The 19,307-nt window shown below is 54.5% G+C and overlaps 3 long non-coding RNA genes and 8 other non-coding genes across 11 annotated transcripts in view; 7 read left to right on the top strand and 4 right to left on the bottom strand.

Moving 5' to 3' along the window:
• Positions 1 to 747: 747 nt before the first annotated feature.
• On the bottom strand, positions 748 to 819 carry TRNAP-UGG (transfer RNA proline (anticodon UGG)). The gene has a single exon. It is a non-coding gene; the product is annotated as a tRNA-Pro (tRNA).
• Positions 820 to 2,070: 1,251 nt separating this feature from the next.
• On the top strand, positions 2,071 to 2,143 carry TRNAK-CUU (transfer RNA lysine (anticodon CUU)). The gene has a single exon. It is a non-coding gene; the product is annotated as a tRNA-Lys (tRNA).
• Positions 2,144 to 5,090: 2,947 nt separating this feature from the next.
• On the top strand, positions 5,091 to 5,162 carry TRNAP-CGG (transfer RNA proline (anticodon CGG)). Its single transcript has one exon. It is a non-coding gene; the product is annotated as a tRNA-Pro (tRNA).
• A 4,393-nt stretch (positions 5,163 to 9,555) lies between these two features.
• Positions 9,556 to 9,628, bottom strand: TRNAR-CCU (transfer RNA arginine (anticodon CCU)). The gene has a single exon. It is a non-coding gene; the product is annotated as a tRNA-Arg (tRNA).
• Positions 9,629 to 10,814: 1,186 nt separating this feature from the next.
• On the top strand, positions 10,815 to 10,887 carry TRNAK-CUU (transfer RNA lysine (anticodon CUU)). The gene has a single exon. It is a non-coding gene; the product is annotated as a tRNA-Lys (tRNA).
• Positions 10,888 to 12,124: 1,237 nt separating this feature from the next.
• On the bottom strand, positions 12,125 to 15,321 carry LOC138917184 (uncharacterized). The gene is made up of 2 exons (XR_011424880.1): positions 13,687 to 15,321; positions 12,125 to 12,474 (listed from the first exon to the last, which is right to left on the bottom strand). It is a non-coding gene; the product is annotated as an uncharacterized lncRNA (long non-coding RNA).
• Positions 14,197 to 14,269, top strand: TRNAK-CUU (transfer RNA lysine (anticodon CUU)). The gene has a single exon. It is a non-coding gene; the product is annotated as a tRNA-Lys (tRNA).
• On the top strand, positions 15,147 to 17,126 carry LOC111767584 (uncharacterized). The gene is made up of 4 exons (XR_002799387.2): positions 15,147 to 15,274; positions 15,463 to 15,673; positions 15,839 to 16,653; positions 16,941 to 17,126. It is a non-coding gene; the product is annotated as an uncharacterized lncRNA (long non-coding RNA).
• Positions 15,369 to 15,440, top strand: TRNAP-UGG (transfer RNA proline (anticodon UGG)). Its single transcript has one exon. It is a non-coding gene; the product is annotated as a tRNA-Pro (tRNA).
• Positions 16,851 to 16,922, top strand: TRNAP-AGG (transfer RNA proline (anticodon AGG)). Its single transcript has one exon. It is a non-coding gene; the product is annotated as a tRNA-Pro (tRNA).
• Positions 17,044 to 19,307, bottom strand: part of LOC138917185 (uncharacterized) — a 39,832-nt gene continuing 37,568 nt past the window's right edge. Inside the window, exon 4 of the long non-coding RNA XR_011424882.1 lies at positions 17,044 to 17,416. This is a non-coding gene — a long non-coding RNA (uncharacterized lncRNA). The remainder of the gene's footprint in view (positions 17,417 to 19,307) is intronic.

The raw sequence follows: 19,307 nt of genomic DNA, 5'->3' as shown, positions 1-19,307 counted from the left end.
TGGCAGGGGTTTGGGGGTGATTGTTCCAGAGGTGGCTGCACCCTGAGCCCAGTCCCACCCTGAGGCCCTGTCTGTCTGAGTGACACCGTGACCCAGCAAGCCAAGCCCAAGCTCTTAGCTATCCCCAACACTGAGGGCTCAAGACCTCAGGCCTGCCGGAGGCGTCCCTCCCTCTTGGTCCGCAAAGACATCACAGCCAGGCCCCACACTGCCACTTCAGCAAAGGAGGCCTCTCAGGATTGAATTTGGGACCTCTCACATCTAAAGCAAGCAAAACATCCTGAGGCCAAAAGAGTCCCTTCAGCCGGTGGTCCTTGGTGATTCCCACTTCTGCTCTCCCTCACTTGAGGCACAGTCTGGATTCCCCTCTGTGGGTGAGACAGGCAGGGGTGACCCCTCATCTCTGGGATCTGGGATGCCAACTCTTCTCTTCATCTTGTTTGAAGACCACTTTTCTGGGGTGCCCCCGGTGCTGGGGGCCCTTCCACTTCCCCCCGCCCTAGAACACTGGGACCTGCGTCCAGGGAAACACCCATCTCTCCTTGCTCTACCTCATGCATGGGGACATTTGGCTAAGCAGAGGTGAGGGCAGGCCCAGGCCAAACCCAAGCACCAGAAGATCTTGCAGTCGCTGTCATGTGTTGGGCTGGGCCCTAGAATGACAGGTCCAGGCCCCTTCCTGGCCCTGGGTCCCCTTGGGTTGGGACAACCTGACCATCCTGAGAAGGAAAAATGGCTGAAGCAGCGGGGCTCGTCCGGGATTTGAACCCGGGACCTCTCGCACCCAAAGCGAGAATCATACCCCTAGACCAACGAGCCAGCGCTGCTTTACCCTCTGTCCTTCATTCCGTCCACTTGCTCCCCCCGTGCTCAGCCGGGGCAGTGTCCCAGATGCCCGCCCGAGGGGAGGGGCATGTGGCGGGAGGATTCTGCTCAGTTTCCGGAGAGGGGTGAGGTTCCACACTGCGGGTCTCTGAGTTCAGGGGTCGATCCTCCGGCCCAGGCTGAGGCGCAGGGACTTGGGCTGCCGCGGAGCTGTGTGCGGCTCCAGGACCGCGTGGGGGTTCCCTGTTGAGACCCAAACCCAAGAATAAGGCGTTCAGCCCAACCAACTGGCCAGCCCCGGCCAAGCGCCTAGGGTCAAGCCGGAGTCGGGGCAGACCCAGGGTCTCCTATCGTCGCCCATGCCCGCCCTCCCTTGGGCGCGGTCCCCAAAGCCCCCGCGCGGCTCTGGATCCCATGAAATTCCTTTCCTTGTCCCGGCACTGTCGACAGCCCTTCCCCCGCAGAGACATCCCTGGGCTGGACAGACGCTCGGGGCCTCGGGGCGCCATGCTTGTCCTCCCTCATGGACGGGCGAAGGTTCCAGAAGCCGACTGGAAAGGACGAAGGTGCGACCCTGCGCCCCACCCCCGGGGTGCTGGGTCTTCCCCATTCATGCCACGCTGCCAGCCCTAGAGCAGGGAGTTGGGTGGGGTAGGGTGGAGGGTATTCGAGGCCGGACGCAGGAGGAGGAGACGTTGAGAGTTTGCAGGTGACACTCATCTGGGATTTGGACCCAGGAGCTCTCGTAGGCCTGGATTACCAGTCTCCTAGGAGCCGCTATAGAGAAGGACGCCTCGTGCCACCTATCTCTAGTGACCATGACCCCTGTGACCCTGCTCTCTGGTCTGCAAGAGGCTTCCCATCTCCCGGGAGGGAGGCATGGTTTGGGGCAGCTTCGGTTCCACCCCAGAGCTGGGGGAAGAAAGCGGTTTAACCTGCAGCCTCCTGCGTCCGGCCCCGTGGACGCGAGTGTGGGGCTTCGTGGGCTCGGTGCCAGCAGACCCGGGCCTCCCAGCGCGGCCGCGCCCCTGGGCCTCCGTCTGCGTCTGCGTGCCTCCTTCCCTGCCCACTTCTCTGAATTTCGGGCCAGGCGTCCTGCTCTCTTGCAGCTTCCAATCCTGAGGCTCCTGGGCAGTTTCCAGGAGGAAGGCAGAAGGCGTGCTGCAGACAGCGCTGGCCTTGGGGCGGTTTTCTTCCTGTCCTAGGGTGCCTCACTTTGCCCTTGAGGGATATCACGGGAAAGCTGCCCGGCTAGCTCAGTCGGTAGAGCATGAGACTCTTAATCTCAGGGTCGTGGGTTCGAGCCCCACGTTGGGCGTGGCTTTTGTCAAAGGATTCAGCTGGTGCTCTGGTCCTCACCAAGACAAGCACTCACCGAGTCCAAACACAGCTGGAATTTCAGGGTCCAACCCCATGAGGGGACCCATCGACCAAATTCCAGGACCTTGATCCTGCTGCTCTCTGAGTTAGGGTTACAGACAACCGTGGAGCTGCGGGGAATGCTGGTACTTTGGTAAAGGAAGGACAAAACCATCCAGCCTTGAGAAGACTGGGTGGCGGGGGCGGCTCTCACAGGGTGACGGGGAGTAAGGGCAGGTTGCTCAAGGAAGAGCCCAGTCCCCATGGACATGAGTTGCATTTGCATTTTGGGATTTTAGCGTGTTTCCTATTGTCAAGGATGCCTGAGCAGGGCTAACATCCCTCTGGGGAGTCCCTCGTGCGGTTGAGTAATCTCACACAGCATACTCAGATGCCTTCCTACCCCCAATGGATGCGCATGTTTCTTAACTATTTGGGGGAGACTAGGGCTGCCCAGTTGTCAGGCTCCTTGCGGTGGACATAAGCCTTTGACCTAACTCCTTGGGGCTCCCTGGGGTGGGGAGTGTAGTCGTAAACTAAATAAAAAGGAGCGAGGTCCCCCTGCCTCCTGATCCTGGGCTTCTGAGTTCACTAGAGACCCAAGGGGTGCAATTCCCCCCTCTCCCCAATTCCCTCACAAGAGCAGGGAATTCCATCATCCAAAGATTGCCTCCACTGACAGTCAAAGACCAAGGAGAGCCTTCCAGCAGGACCTTCCTCCCAACACAGTCTTTCCCAGCTGGGACGCAGGGCAAGGCTCTGGTTTTCTGGGTTTTCCAAGACACCAGGTGGCAGGGATGGGTGGAGGGAGGGGTCAGCGGTGGCAATGGGGGCATGGCAGACATACCAGCCCTCATGCTCAGAGTCCACTGGGGAAGGGAACAGGAGTTTTCTCTCCCAGGAGGGTCTCTCTGCTCATTTCTGGACTGAGAGAAGAAACTCTGACCCTCTTCCTTTAGCCCTAGCTCAGAACTTCTTCCCCTCCCCCAGGAGACCCATTCCCAGGGCTGGAGGGGTGAAGAGGTTCAAGGGCAGCTGGGAAGTTCAGTGAAGAAAGAAGGGCCCAGTTCAGCTGAGATCGTGGATCATGGCGAGAACTCAATATACTCCACAGTTCCCAGCCAACTCAGGGGGCAGAGCACTAGGCCCTTGACCCTCTGTTCTTGCAGAAAATCAGGGCTGTAGAAGTCAAAACAGGGCTCAGTCATTACCGCCTCCGTGTTTGGGCAAAGGCCCTTGCTACGGCACTGGGCTGTGGAGAGCTGGGATGTTTCCAGGTCTGAGAGTACAGCCTCCCAGGTGACACCCCAGTCCCTCCAAAATGCCTGATGGAGCCGTAGCCAGCCAAGGTATGTCCTTGGAGCAGGATTCAAACCTAGATCTCAGAGGCTTTAGAGTGGCTTTGGGTACATTCCCCAGAAGTGACAGGGGTGGAGGTGATGAGATAGAGGAAATCAGATCAGAGGCCGGGACACCTGGTTCCAGGCACTGCACCAACTGCAGGTCCTGATGGAGAGGCATCGTTTCTTCAGTCTCTGGTCAGAGTTTGTACCCCACCCACCCAGAGGATGCTGGCTCATGGGGCCTTTCAAGCATGACCCTGTGTCACATGGGTACTTTGGGAAGGGAAGTGGGGGTCACTTATGTCCTTGGCCTCTGAGGGTTGCAGAACCAGGGGTGACTTGGGGGTTGGTGCCCCCTCTTCTGTCTCATATTAGCCAAACAGAACATTTCCCAAAGAGGGGGTTAGGGAGAAAGGGCCATCACTTCCATTGCATGATTGTCTTTGGAGCTGGATTTATTCCAGGAATGCAAGGTTGGTTTTATGTTTAAGAAAATTTGTCAAAGTAACTTTTCATGTTAATGGAATAGAAAAGAAAAGTCACATGATCTTCATAAATATTTGGAAAAACATGATGCAATTCACACGTGTATTAATCACAGTTTTTATTTGCTGTATTTTACAATGGTTTGACATCTTGGAGGGCTTTGCTGGCTGGGGGTGGGGGAGTGGGGGGGACTGCCCTTCCCAGGGCTAGCTAAATCCTAGAGACAGTAAACAATTTGCCTGCTAACATGCCTTTCATATGCAAACCAACCAATCCCCACCGACCTCCTTATCTGACTCATACACCAGGTCAATATTGCCCTGCCCTAAACCACCCAGGGCCTGGAACCAGACCACTAGACACAGCCCCTAAGCCCCAAAGCCCACTGAATTATTCAACTAGCCAGTCCTAAACTGTTTACCTGCTCTGCCTTGCCTTTTCCATGGACACTTTTGCTCAGAACCTCAGAAGGCTCCCGAGGGGGTCGCTGCCCAACCCACCTCGCTTTGGGGATCAACAGAGAGAACCCGAGTCCTCTAAGGGCGCTTCCTTTTCCCGTGACAAGACCGACACCTAAAATGGAACTGTCACCTCCTCCTTCTTCCCCTTCTCCTTATTCTCAAGAGATTTGAGCGTGCAGGTCCCGTCTAAGGGGACCAGGACCTAGTCAATGCTAGTCCCCTGCTCCTGCCTGCTCCCCAGCCACAACCCACAGCGCCCACAGCCGTCACAGCCTGAGGCCTCGGGTTCCCCTGGAGAGCAAGTGCTCTTCCTCCAAAGTGCCTTCCAGCTTTTCCAAGCCCTCATCCCCCCTCCACATTTCTGCTCCCCACTCCCCTGGAGCAGGAATCCTTCCCCAGCTCAGGAATGGTCCCAGCTCAGCAGACCCTTCTTCCTGGGAATGCACTGCTCTGCCCTTGCCACCCTGTGTCCCCGGGGTCTCCTCACTTCGACCCCAGCGCTCTGCCCAGGGCCAGACTGGGAGGAGAGCTCAGCCCACTTCGGAATGACTCCAGTCGCACGGGGATGGGTAGGGACAGTTGTGGAGGAAGCGTTAATGACAACCCCCGTGCGGGAGGCTCGTTGGTCTAGGGGTATGATTCTCGCTTCGGGTGCGAGAGGTCCCGGGTTCAAATCCCGGACGAGCCCAGCTCTCAGACACCTGTTTTCCATTATTTTAGATGCGAGCGTCGAGCGCCATGCCTGGAGCCCCATCTGGCCGTGCTCCTCTGCTGCAAGGGACCAGCAACGCCCGGCACTGACCCGGCCTCGCGCCCTCCCTCTCCTCCCCAGCCCCGGGGCCTGACCGCACAGGTCTGGGCGGGCTCGGACCTTGGGCCTGGGGGCGAGAGGCAGGGGCTGCGTGGGTCCCGGGGGGCCCTTGGACGCCCCTCCGCGTTGGTCCCGGATCAGCGAACCCCTCTGCCCCTGCCGCCCCGGGTCCCCGAGGTCTCCCTGCTGAGACCCCAGCGCTCTGCCCAAGGCTGGGCTGGGAGGAGAGCTCAGCCCACTTCGGAGTGACCGGAGGCGCGCCGGGATGGGTGGGGACGGTTGTGGAGGAAGCGCTGGTGACAGTTGCCACGCGGAGGGCTCGTTGGTCTAGGGGTGTGATTCTCTCTGGGTGCGCTGCCCCGGCGGGACACCTGTTTCCTCCGGCTGCTCCGATTGAGATGTGCTGCTTTAAACGTAAAATACACGTCGGATCTTGAAGACTCGTTGCAAGAAAAGTAAGATATTTCATTACTTGTTGAAATGATATTTTGGATATATTGGGTTAAGTAAAATATCACAATTAATTTTGCCTGTTTCTTTTTACTTCTTTCTTTTGAAGTGCTACTAGAAAATTTTAAATGGCAGATGTGGCTCATGTAGTAAGGGACCGTGCTGGGCCAGAGGCACGGCTCTTGTGGTGAGGGACAGAGGTCCTGGATCCCAATGCTGACCCAGCCCATAATTGAAAAAACTATCCCTTCCCCTTTATGGCCCGCAGCTGGGGCTGGGGGCATCACATCCCCCCACAGCGAAGGCTCTGGGCTCCAGACGAGACGTTTAGCTATGTAGGCCTTAATTTCACCGTCTGTTAAGGATGGCTCTGCTTCAGAACCATGTCTTTAAAAGACCGTCCATTCCCCCACTGCTTTGTGTGCAGATTTTTCACAAATCGAATCTGAGCACATTTGTTCTACCACCGCACCACTTTGTTCCATAGTCTGTCTGCCCTTGTGCTCAAACCAACTTAGCTTTATGGTTAAGTCTTGATACGGAAGTGCGAATCTCCCAAATTTGTTTTGGTTACTCTTGGTTTTCTGCTCTTTCGTATGTGTTAGAATCAGCTTGTCAATCTACACAGAAGCAGCGATCGGGATTTTGGCTGGGATAGCGTGGATTCTGCAGCATGGATTCTGCGGATCAGTTTGGGGTGATTTGACGTCGTTACAGTATTGGATCTTCCAACCCATGAGCATGATGTATCCATTTATGAAGGTCTTCTTTAACTTATCGCCATAGTGTTTTATATTTTTCTGAGATAGATTTTGCACATCTTTCATCAGCATTTTTGCTAAGTGTTTGATGTTGTTGATGCTATTGTAAATTGTATCGTTTTGAATATAATTTTCTATTTTATGCAGATATGTAAAAATACAGTAAGTTTTTGCATATTAATCTTGGATTCAGTGACATTGTGGAGCTCACATATTATTTCTAATCTATAGAATTTTCTACATGTTCCAGCATGTCATCTGTGAATAATGGCAGTATTATTTATATCCAATTCTTATCTATACTTTTTGATTTTCTTGCCTTATTGCACTAAGACCTCCAATAAAGTGTTAAGTAGAAATATGATAGAAGGCATCCTTGTTTTCTTCCATAATTCACAATTCCAGAATAGTGCACAATTTAAGAGAAGTTTTCAGAATTCTTCTACTCAATGTTTGCCATCTTTTATTTCAATAGTTACCATTTGTCAGTTATTATTGCTGAGTAACACTCCCACAGTTAGCTGCAGAAGGCAGCATTTTATTACACTCATCGATTCTGTGGGTCAGGAATTCAACAGGGAAGAGCAAGTATAACTTGTATCTGTTAAATTTGGGGCTTGGCTGGGAAGACTTGAAGTCTAGAAGCTTCTAGAGGCTCCTTTACTCATATGTCTGTCATATGAACTGAGATGAATCAAAGGAGGAGCTCAGCTGGGACTATGGAATGGAACATCCACATGTGGCCTCTCCATGTCACTTGGCCTTCCTTACAGCATGGAAGCTTCAGGTCATTTGAATTTCTTATCTGTCAACTTGGAACTCCCACTTACATGTTCTACAGAACAAGATGGAAGCTGCATCCCCCTTTGACCCAACCTTGGAGGTTCTGCAGTGTCACTTCTGACATACATTATTGGAAGGAGCAATCGCAAGCCCATGGAGACTCAAGGGGAAGGGATACAGACCCCACTTTTCAGTGGAAAGAGTGTCAGAGAATTTGTGGTCATTTAAAGTTTTTTTTTTTTTTTGAGGAAGATTAGCCCTGAGCTAATATCTGCTGCCAATCCTCCTCTTTTTGCTGAGGAAGACTGGCCCTGAGCTAACATCTGTGCCCATTTTCCTCTACTTTATATGTGGGATGCCTGCCACAGCATGCCAAGCAGTGCCATGTCCACACCCAGGATCCAAACTGGTGAATCCCGGGCATGGGGCTCTGAATCTCAGAGTCTGGATTTGGAGCCCCACACTGGCTGATGTCTTTTTCCTGGGCTCATTACTCACAGCCCATCCCATCCTCCTGAACCTCAGAAGGGGTTCTCAGTTCCAAGCACCCACATAAAGATGTGCACTGCCAATGCTCAGCCCATTTGTTGCCCAGAATTCTAGGGAATCACTAAGAAAATCAGCCACTGGCAGAAGCTGACCCCTCCCTGAGTTCCTTTTCCTGTTTATTTGCTGGCTGTGACACAAGGACCGGGTTGAGAGCCCCCAAGAGCAGTGCCACCCATCCCCAGGGAGGACGCAAACTCCTGCCCAACTCTTTCATAGCATTACTGGGGCTGGTGAAGTCCTGGAAACAATCGTGCACCCTCTCCTGTGTCGGATCCTCTCAAAATGACTTTACTCTGCTCAGGATAAAATGAACCAGGGGCAGGGGCCTGGAGCAGGTGTCTCGGGCCTAGGTCTTCTGTGAAGGTCTTTATGGTGTGGAGGGGGAAAGAGAAGACTCTCCCTAACATAGGTATACACAGGAACTGGACCCAGTGGTTCACAGAAGCGCCAAATCTGAGGTGTCAACATCCGTGATTGGGGGATTGATGAGCCCTGAAGTCCACTCATCAACAGCGGTGTCTCTGAAAATCTAACATCCAAGGTGGGCTTGATTCTACGACCCCCAATCAGAGGACTTCTGGAGGTGTTAAAAAGTTGAGGGTGGGGAGTCAGACCCTGACGGAGGTTGACGGAGGCATGGCCGGTCCTGGGATCTACCCTTCCAGGCACAGAGCTAGTCAATGCAGCCAGGAACGGGTGAGGATTTCAGACAGGTAGACCCACGACATCTTATCTGGGTGTTCCCCCTCATCATCCTGGACCAGGGGTGAGGAAACCTGCCGCATCCCAGGGCTCCTATGGGCAGAGATGCGTGGGGCCCAGGCAGAGGTCCTGGGGAGTGTGGGAGAAGGATTGGGGTATACATTGACACGAGGAGGGGGATTGTACTCGGATCCACTCTATGAATGGGCTCCATGGTCGGTTTCAGGCGAATTGGTCCCGAGGAGAGGAAAACACAAAGGCCACCCCACCCTCAAACCTGATTCAAATAAACCGTATTAATCGCACCATAATTGTGAGTTCCAATGTTCTGATTTCTCCCAGGATGAGCCATTCCATGCTTCTTTTGAAATATTAAAAATCAAATCATTTTCCTGCTTGCTCCTGGCCACCACTGGGGTCCAGCCCTACAGAGGACCCTGCATCTTTGAGATTTCTGCATCCTCTGCGCCGCACTCCACCAATCGGCAAATCCTGGGGACACAGCCCTGCTGAGGGAGCCCAGAGCCTGGTCCTGGTATAGCAGGCAAGGCCTTTATGTGGAAGAAGTTTTCCCAGGTGGCTGGTTGTCACGCTTCTTGATGAAGAGAGCCGCCAGTGAAGAATGCTGCTCCTCCGAGGAGTTGTGAGGTTTGGGGGAAAGGAGTCTCAGATGCAGTTGGTCCAGGGATTAGGACCAACCCACCCACCCCCTTCCCGGGAAGAATCACAGGGCTGAGGGGTGGTGGCTCAGAAAAAGCTCCACCCTCACTCCCACCTTATCAGCACCATAGCCGGCTGAGAGTAGGTGCGCTGTGAGACGCCCCTCACCCCCCAGCTAGCCCCGGTGGACTCCCTCCCCGTGTCCGCCCCGGGTGGCCCCAGCTCCCTTCGCTCCTCGTCTAAACGGGTGTAAAGAACACCCATTCCCTGATCTCGGGAGTCCTAGAAGGTGCAGCTCTCCGTCGGGGCTGATAACGGTCTTTGGCGACAGAAACCAGCACAGGAGCGCCAAAATATACCTGCCCTACCCCGGATGGGACTCGAACCCACAATCCCTGGCTTAGGAGGCCAGTGCCTTCTCCATTAGGCCACCGGGGCGCGCCCCCAGAGCGCGGGCTTCCCTTGCAGGACCGCCCCCCACACACTACCGCGCGCGGAACCTGCAGGGACCACCCGGCGTCCTGCCACGCCCTTGGCGCCGAAGGGGCCCCGCGTTCAGGGCAAGGGCTGTTCGAGCCTTTTGCAGTGCTGACTCCTTTGTTTGGGGCCCAGCGCAGGCGTGGAGCAGTGGCGCCCCGGCGCCCCGGCCGTCGGGTCCCGGCGCCTCCCCAGCTCCGCGGCCGCGCGTCCCCGCCGCGCCCGGTGCGGGCGGAGGAGGGAGCCGGGGGCTAGCGGAACCTGCCGTGCGCGTGCATCGCTGGGAATGAACCCCAGACTCCGGAACCCCGAGTTGAACTCACTCTCCCCTTCATAGTATCGGACCGAAATTTCCCCCAGGTCCCCTCCCCCGAGGCGGGGGATCTGGCCTCTGTCCCAGAGGGGCTAGTCAGGGTCACCGAGGACCGGATCCGTCAACTTCGTTCTGGCTCTTTGATTTGAGGGTATAGAGCTTGCTCGGGGGACGACGGGCACTGCGCCCGAGTCTCGGGGGCCCCCAAGTTTTCAGACCCTGTTGGTTTCAGGTGGGACAAGGCAGGAAGGCTCCGAAGCCCCCCGGGCAGAGGCGTCCCATCCTATCTCGCCTGTCAGTGCCAGCACAGGGCTGGCGGTCACTGCGGACTTTTCCTGCCGGGGAGAAGTGTCCCTAACCCTCCACTCGTCCGGCCTGGAGGCGCGGAGGGGGCAGCGGGACCTGGGTGGGAAAGATAGCCGGACCTGCGGACAAGGAACTTGGCGCGGGAGCGCTGGGAACCTCCGTACTCGCCCTTGGACCCGCGCTGCCCCTTGTCCCACGACAACGCCCCTGGGGCTCCGACCCAGGACCCAGGACTGTGCTAAGAAGAGAGAGGCGCCTGCATCTCCTCGGATCCCAGGCGCTGGGGCTGCGGGCTCTGCGACCCGAGACACCAAACTGCCCTACCTGAGCCGCGAAGGCCTGTCTGACGTCGGCGGGGAAGGGGCCCTGGTTCCTCTGCCGGGGCGGATCCGGCGAGTCATCTACGGTCCAGGGACTGGAACCCTGGCCCTGTTCTCGGTTTCCTCTGGTCGCAGTCCTAGAACTTCTGCAGCCAAATCCTCTGAGACCTCAGGTCAAAGGACAGAGTGCCAGAGCAGGGTACTCATCGCCCGGCTAGCTCAGTCGGTAGAGCATGAGACTCTTAATCTCAGGGTCGTGGGTTCGAGCCCCACGTTGGGCGGGGTTCACGTTTTGGCCTTTAGCAGGCTTTGGACAGCTCCTGTTCCTGTTTAGAGAGACCTTCCCCAGAAAACAAACCCCAGGCTCCTCATCCTAGGAGAAGGAGGGAACACCATAATTGGTGTGATTTTCTCTGGGGGAGACATCCAGGGGCACCCCCTCTACCTTTGGAGATTTATGGGGGACCGGGGTGGGGTGTTAAGCAAAGAAAGTCAGAACTAGTCCTGGAGAGGCAGGTCCCCCAAGGTACAGTCTGGGTCCTGCCCCTATAAGACTGGGTCTCCCCACCTCACTCATATCCTTGGGTCGGTGGGTCCGGCCCCCTACACCCCTCACATTAAGTGAGACTCCCGTCCCACACCTCTATGGGTGGGTGAAAGGTTTGTCATACCATGGGGTAGGCTCAAGTTGGGGTGCTGGAGGGGAAAGCACCCAAATCATGGGTCTGGGAACTCAGAGGGAGAGAGGATCTGTCTCGGAAGGAGGGCAGTGGGCAGGGGACCAGGCGCAAAGGGGACACCGACCCAGGAGGCAGGGTCCTAACATCCCATTGTCTCACCGACTGGGTCTGCTGTAACACCCCTGCTCCTGCCAGAGGAACAGGCTTGGATTTCGCACCTCCCTGAGTCTCCTCCACTGCCACTCCCTTCTCTGCAAGCAAAGGGCCCCAGGGCAGCCTCTGACCCCAAAGCCCCTGTGGAAGGAATGGGCCAATCTGCTCCTCCGGTTCCCCCTGGGCCCTGAGCTTCTGTCTGCCAGAGCCTCCCCGGTACAGCAGGGACCCGCACTGGGACTTCGGCCTCTAGAGGCCCCCACAGTGTGGGAGCCAAGTGGAAGGGGTGAGGCCCCTCCCTGGTCCGCTTGCCTCTAGGGCCAGGCTCTGCTTCCTCTTGAGATTTCCCTCCCCCTCCCCCCGCTGAGGCTCTTATCCCAGGGACAGGCCTGAATGCCTGGATCTGCGGGTTTAAATGAGGCCTCCACCCAGACAGTCTAGGCTCCCCACTTGAACAAATCTTGCCACCCTGTAGTGAGGCCCAGACCAATCTGGGAGGCATAAAATAAAATAACCCAGACGATACCCCAAGATGTGGCCTCCTTGTCTTTTCCAGACATGTTCTGTTCAGACCCACAAGAGAGTGCTGCCCCCCTCCCCCCCCCCCCAAAAGCCCTCTGCAACACCCTTGATGTGGGCTCAGGAAGCTGAGGAGTCGAAAGAAAGATTTCTTGGACTCTCAAGGTCTGGCAGTAGTGCTCCTTTATTCAGAGAATAGCATGGAGTAGCATGGAGTCAGGACCCGTGGGCAGTGAAGAGCTGCGCTGGGTTGAGGGTAGGGATAAATTTATAAGGCATAAGTATGTGAGTTATTTCTTTGCAAGACCAAGGAAAGATTATGTAAAAAAAATCATTAAAATGTTATCAGTGCAGGTGAGGTCTGGTTATCAGGTGGTCCTATAACTTTGGATATGAATCAGGTCAGGTCAGGACAGGACGTCCTATGCTTCTTGGAGGAGGATATAGATCGGTATGTAGGCCAGGACGCCTTGGGCTTCTCTCCCTGGGGCAGCCTTGATCTGTATCACCCTGGCCCTGCAGGGATGGAAAGAGGGAGCCAGGAGCCCAGATGATGGTGAGTACAGGGAATAAGGAACAGGCATGTTTAAAATTAAGCCCAACCCCAGAATCAAGGGCCAATTTCTGGGGCCTTCTGCCCTCCCCTCCCAAATGCAGGTAGCCCCACTCCCTCTGCACCCACCTTGCCTGCACAAGCTTGGTGGTGCTTCTCTCCAGGACCCTTCCAGCATCAAGGAGACCCTGTCCCCATTCACAGCCTTACTGTAGCTGTGGTCCCATGGGCGGGTTGGTACTCACTGTACCCCCAGCCTCAGCTCGAGGCCTGGCTCAGCCAGTGATTGGAAGAATGGACAGCTACAGGCCCCACAGAACCAGGCGGCAAGACTACTTCTTTCCATGGAAGGAAGAGAGGCAGGTGAAGTAAGTGACCTTGATGGATTCTTAATCTAAGTGTATGAGACTCACTTTGGGAGTGCGAAGTCCTGGATTCATATCCCTGACAAGCCCTTCCCTTGCACACAGGACATTTTTGTGGTGTGGGTCCCAATTCTGAGTTCCTTTCTGATGTGAGAGAGCAAAGGGGTGGAGAGAGGGAGGTCCTGGAGCCCAAGCCCCACCCTCTTTCCTTGCTCAGGTCTCACTTTGGGACATTGTGGACGCAGAGCTGACCTCTGTCCCCGTTCCACACATCCACATTCCTTTCACAGTGTCCATCCCTGAACCTCAGCCTCTGGGAAACTGTGTGCTTCCTGGAGAGATCCTGCGCTGGGAAATTTCCATTCCCAAGTGGCTTGTAGTCTGGGGTCTTGAGTCTCCCTCTAAATATGAAAGGTCCAGGACACAAATCCTGGGCAGTTCTTTAGGGCTGGGGGAGGGAGACAAGGCCAGGCTCCTCTATTTCCCATCTGGACTTCACAGATACGGACCCATAAAGCCTGGACTCTCAAGGACCTCAGCTTATTCATCTGGAAAGTGGCAATAATAGTAGCTCATGCCTCAAAGATTTGTTAGGGATATTAAATTACTTATTATTTATTTTTTGGGGAGCAAAGCATTTAGAACAGTGCCTCGACTGCAGCATTAACTCCTGCCTGAGTTTCTAGCCTGCCTGCCCACCCCAGCCCACCCAGCCAATGTCCCCAAGCCGGGCACCTCTGGGCTGGCAGAAGCCCAGGCTTTCTCTCCAAGGCCCCTTCTCAATTCCCTGAGCCCCTCCTGGCTCCTTACCTCACAATCCTCTGGAACTCTTTCAGTAGGAACCCGAACAGTCCCTTGTCCCTAACTGGCAGATCCTGGCGCTGTGCCACTCTCTCCAAGGGCCTACTCATGCCAGGTAACCCGGCTCGACTCTGAGTCCAAGTTCAGAAAGCTATTTTGAGGGAACAAGGAATCGATGGGCCGGGCCTGCTCTCCATCGCCCTGAGGAAGAGGTTCCCATATCCCCGGAGGGGGCTCAAGCTGACGCACCCACTGTCTGCCGTCTCAGGATGGTGCCAGGACTGGGGATGTCAATGGATGGGCCTTGGGCCACATCAAGGCCCAGAGAAGGACCAGGATCCAACTCAGCACTCGGCACCATTGAGGGTCTCGGGCTACATCTGCCCTTTGTGGTGAGGGTTGAGGGAGGTGTGTGCAGTTAAAAACATTGTCCACGGTGAAGTCCAGATCCCCACATCACCCTGACCTGAGACTCCTCCTCTTTCACTGAGAGAGTCAGCAAAAAATGGTCGTGTGGCTGCCCGGCTAGCTCAGTCGGTAGAGCATGAGACTCTTAATCTCAGGGTCGTGGGTTCGAGCCCCACGTCGGGCGAGCCTTTTGTTGTCAGTTGTAAGCCATGAAGGCACTGAGGATTCTGGTCCCACATAAAAAGTGCGCTGTTTGGGTCACAAACAGAAAGTTGATAAAAGCAGATATCTGTCCACTCCGGGAAACTATGCTGCGGTGTCTGCCCCTTGTACCAGCATCCGCCTCCCAGCGGGACTTCTGGGCCCCCGCTCCTGGAGAGCCAGGAGAGTAGCAGTTAAGCCACTCACACCCAGAACAAGGCAAGAACCAATGCCGTTTAAAGCCCACGCGGAGGGCTTCCTCGCTCTTTGTTAGCAAAGGCCCTGGAAATGAATCCCACAAGGGTTTTCCTCCTCGGGAAACACAGCAGAGCTGTCCCCAACTAAAAAACAAGAAAGTCTGAAAACCTGGTCTCCTCCGAGGTTTGACCGTCTTGCACCCTAAGCAAGAACCGTGCTGCTGGACCAATGAGTCACCCACGGAAACTCCTTTTGCTGCCAACCTCTAGCTCAGAAACACTGTCCGGACTCCAATCCCCATGGTCCCCATGGGGTCGTCTTGGGGGAGAGTTTGATTCAGATATCGACCAAGTAGACGGCTACAGGGGTCGCCATGTTCAGTAGTTTAGAGGTTCCAGTGTCTGCTTCGTCCACGCCCCTCTAAATTAGAGGGCTCCAGCCCAAGGAGGTAGGCCCCGTAGTTTGGGGATAGAACATCGGTTCTGGTGTGGGATCGCTTGCGGGCGAGCTGTGCTCCCCGGTAGGTCACCCCGGGCACGGCTGCGATTCTCCTTCCTCCGCTGGAGCTCAGCCTGGGCGGGAGACCACCCTCCTCCGCCGTAATGGGGAAGCGGTGGTTCCGGGGCCTCCGAGAACTGCAGCTGCGCGGAATCTTCCTCCAGTAGGACCAGCTCAGGCAGCACGAGGAGGGGATAATGATTAACTTGTTGATTTATCCGGCAATACTGACCTTCAGCCTGAAACCCGGCTGCGGCTCCGAACCCGCGAACCCACAAAGCAGCATTCACAGGTGCGCGCGCTAACGACTGAGCCATCAGGGCGCCTGCGGCGTTTCCCCGAGCGTCGCGGCAGAAGGACGAGGAAGGAAAAGGGACCAGTACGGTGGCTCGTTGGTCTAGGGGTATGATTCTCGCTTTGGGTGCGAGAGGTCCCGGGTTCAAATCCCGGACGAGCCCTCCTTTTTCTCGGCGTTTTCAGCCGAGCTACCTGCCGGTGGGGACCGTAGGGCGTCGGTAGACGCAAACCGCATCCCTTGAGACTGGGATTCCGCACCACCGACTGCAGTAACCGCGGGTAAAGGAGACGACTCTGCGAAGCAGGAGGACGTTATTTACAAGGAAAGTGCGTCGTTGGTTGTTCTAGAGATACGGATCTCAGGGTTCCATTCCATGATCGCGCCCAAGTCTCGGTGAGCCCTACTCTTACTTACAGTTACATTTGAGTGTTGGGGAGAGGGGCAGAGGGAGGGAAGAGGGGAAGGGGAGGGGAGAGGGAGAGAGCCCCAGGCTTCCTCCGTAGGGCCCGGGCGTGGCAGGACTTCCCAGATGAGAAAGCGAGGAAATTCGCGCCATAGATCCGGAGAGGTGGGGGACTGGTGGTCTGACATCGCACATGTGGACGCTCAGCTCGGATCTGACGGGGGAAGATAGACCACTGCAGAGAATGCCCCGGAACCCGACCCTTGGACGCGGCCTCTGCTGCCCCGAGGACGGCGTCCTCGTCCTCCCCACTACCTGGGGACAGAGGATCCGCTTCCTCCCCAGGTGAGGGGGGAGGGCACATCTGACCCGCCCCTGGTGCGGGGTCTGGCTGGTGGCCTGACCCACCTGCCTCCAGGGGCCACTCCCTCCTCCCGTCAGGCCATCCTAGGGCACATGAGGCCAAGACCGTTGTTGACCAGCTGGCCAGTCGGTAGAACAAAGTGGCCCTCAACGTCAGCCTCGTGGGTTGGAGGCCCCACGTCAGAAGTTCGTTTTCTTGGTTTTGATCTTTGGGGCGGGAGAGGGGAGCGGAGCCGGGAGAAGGGGAGCAGCGGGGAGAGGCAGAGGCGGTGGTGGTTGTTTCCTCCATGCACGCCGCAGGCCTTTGGTGAGCACCCACTGGGTGCCACGCCGTGGGGGTGCGACGTTTTCCAAGGCTGGCGTCTCAGTGATCGTGGTTCAACGACCCTCCGCGCGCGGCCTCTCCGCCCTTGAGCGGTCCGCCGGCCCCGCGCGCCCGGAGCTCCTCGCGGGCTTTTGCCCCGGCGCGTCCCCAGCGCGCTCACGCTGCCAGGAGTGTCTGCGAAGTGACCCAAGGGCGGCGCGGGGACGCACAGATCGCCTGTCCGCTGGGCGCCCTTGCTGGCCGGCTGCTCACTGATGTCCAAGCGCTGAGTGGAGGTGGCGGGTGAGGACAGCAGGGGCCACAGAATCCGGGGGCGCGCTGGGCGCGATGGGCTCCCTCCATTTCCAGCGGTACTTGATCTGAGCCCTTTCCCGCGGGTCTGAAATGCAGTCTCCTCCCAGGGCCACTGGGCCGGCTCTGCGGTCCCGCCCTGGGTGCCACATAGCTCACAAAGAGGAGCCAGAGACGAACATTGTCGTGGCTCGTTGGTCTAGGGGTATGATTCTCGCTTAGGGTGCGAGAGGTCCCGGGTTCAAATCCCGGACGAGCCCTCCTTTTCCTCCCCGCAGATGATGGCTGGAGATCTAGGCTTGGCCCAAAGACCTCAGCGCTGGTCAGCGAAGCCCGGCTCTGTGGAAAGTAACGTTTCAAAGAGGCCTCAAGCTGGCCAAGTGCTGCCCACCGCTGTTTTGAAAATTTAATTGGGACCCAGTCGCCAGAGCGTCGCCAGAACCCTGTCTCCGACAAGCTGCTTGGTCAGTCCTAGTTAGAGGGACCGAATGAGAGAAAGGTGGTTCCTCTCTCTGTACATTAGCAGTCCATTCTTCTCCAGTCCGATGCCTTTGAAACGTCAAGCCTGGGGCTCCCCCGACATTCGCGGGCTCAGGAGGCCAGGACCTCCACGAGAGGGGCCAGGAGCTTGGGGGAGAGGCAATGGGCTACTGGGGTTTGCAGTCGGAGTCGGGATCATCTCCCTTCGCCCCCAAATCTGGTCACTCCTTACTGGGCGTGGCCTCCTGGGGCTCCCCTTCTCCACTGAATTGTTCTAAAAATAAAAATACATACACAAAAATTGAAATAAAACTTAATAGATGTATGTGACAGTCAGGTAAAAGATGAAGAGACAAATAAGAAACTAAAAATAGATCAAAATAAATAATAAAAATAAACAAAAAACTAAAATATTCCAATATGATTGAAATTAAGCAATACACTTCTAAAACTTCCATGGTTTAAGGAATAAATTACAATGGGATTTAGAAAATATTTTGAGACAAATGATGATGAAAACATTACATACCAAAACCAGGAGGACATAGCTAAAGCAGTAATTAGAGGAAAATTGATAGCCTTAGATATGTACATAGGAAAGAAAGGCTGAAAACTAACGACAAGAAGTTAAAAAAAAGCACAGCAAAAATAGACCCAAAGAAGTTAGAACAGAGGAAAAAATAGCAATAAGAGATAAAATTAATGAAGTAAAAAACAAACATATGATAGAGCTTAATGACAAATCCTGAAGAGAGGTCTTGGGAAAAGCTAATGTTATTGAAAAACTCGGCAAAAACTGACTAAGAAATGATGAAAGGAGACACAGATAACCCATATCAGGGACAAGAATGACTTTACTGTTGTTGCATAACTTAAGAAGACAATAAAAGCACATTCCAAGCAACTTTGAGGAAATTTAGAAAAATGCATAATTTTTTGAAATACAGAACATGCCTTAATTGAATCAAATGGAATTAAAATGGAAAATAATCTTAAAACCAATAAAGAAAGTGAACCAATAGTCAAAAAATATTCTCCAAGAAAAATTCTTGACCCAGGTGGCTTCCTTGGAGCATTCTACCAGACATTCAAGAAAGGAAATTTTAATCTCACACCAAATCTTTCATAGAATAGAAAAGAGGGAACCTCCCAACATGTTTGAGGAGGCTAGCATAACTGTGATAGCAAAACCAAAGACAGCATGAAAAAGAATTTAAAAAGCACATAATCTTGCTCATGAAAATAGATGTAAAATCTTAAACAAAATATTAGCAAACCAAATCTTATGACATATAAAAAGAACAGACAAGTTGAGTTCATCCTAGGGAATGCAAGATTGATTTGACATTAGAAGATCTGTTAATGTATTCAACAAATTCAAGGGAAAGTATCTGATATAATCTGACTTCCATTCATGATTTTAAAAATTCTTAGTAAATTAGCAAAAGGAGGTAATACCCATAACTTGCCAAAATTGTCTACAAAATGCTACCGCAAACTTCACACTTGATGGTGTGAAACCATGAAAACGTTCTCTTTGAGGTTGGAATGCAACAAGGGTGCTGACTCTATTTCTATTGAACATTTTACTGGAGAAACTGGGTCACTCTTGTATTGTTGGTGGGAACGTAAAATGGTACAGCTACTCTGGAAAACACTGTGAAAGTTTCTTTAAAAACTGTACACGTAACTACCATATGACCCAGCAATTGCATCTTTGGGTATTTATCCCAGAAAAATGAAGATTTATGTGTACACAACAAATCTGTACATAAATGTTTACAGCTGTTATATTTGTAACAGCCAAATATCTGGAAAGAATCCAGATGTCTCAAGGGGTCATTAGTTACTATCTGTGGTCCATCTCACTCTAGGTTTCCACCCCGGCACCACTCCCTTGGTCAGCCTAGTTGCCGGGCTGCCCCTGCTGGCCCCTGATGCCGGGTGGGACCTGGGGGGCACAGGGGCCAGGCTGGGTCCCCCAGCTAGAGGCCACAGGGTGGTGAGGGAAGTCTTGGACTAGGAGCGCCCTTCCTGCAGCAGGGGTGTCAGTGGGGAGCGGAACATGTATTGGGGAACCCCCTGTGGGGCCCAGGAAGCTTTAGCAGCTGACCTGCCCCTGACGCCCAGGTCTAATCCATTATCCAACCTAGTTCCCACCACCA

Source organism: Equus caballus, chromosome 13 (genome assembly GCF_041296265.1).
Source record: "Equus caballus isolate H_3958 breed thoroughbred chromosome 13, TB-T2T, whole genome shotgun sequence".
Lineage (NCBI taxonomy): Eukaryota > Metazoa > Chordata > Mammalia > Perissodactyla > Equidae > Equus > Equus caballus.
This window is presented reverse-complemented; position numbering and strand designations above follow the sequence as displayed.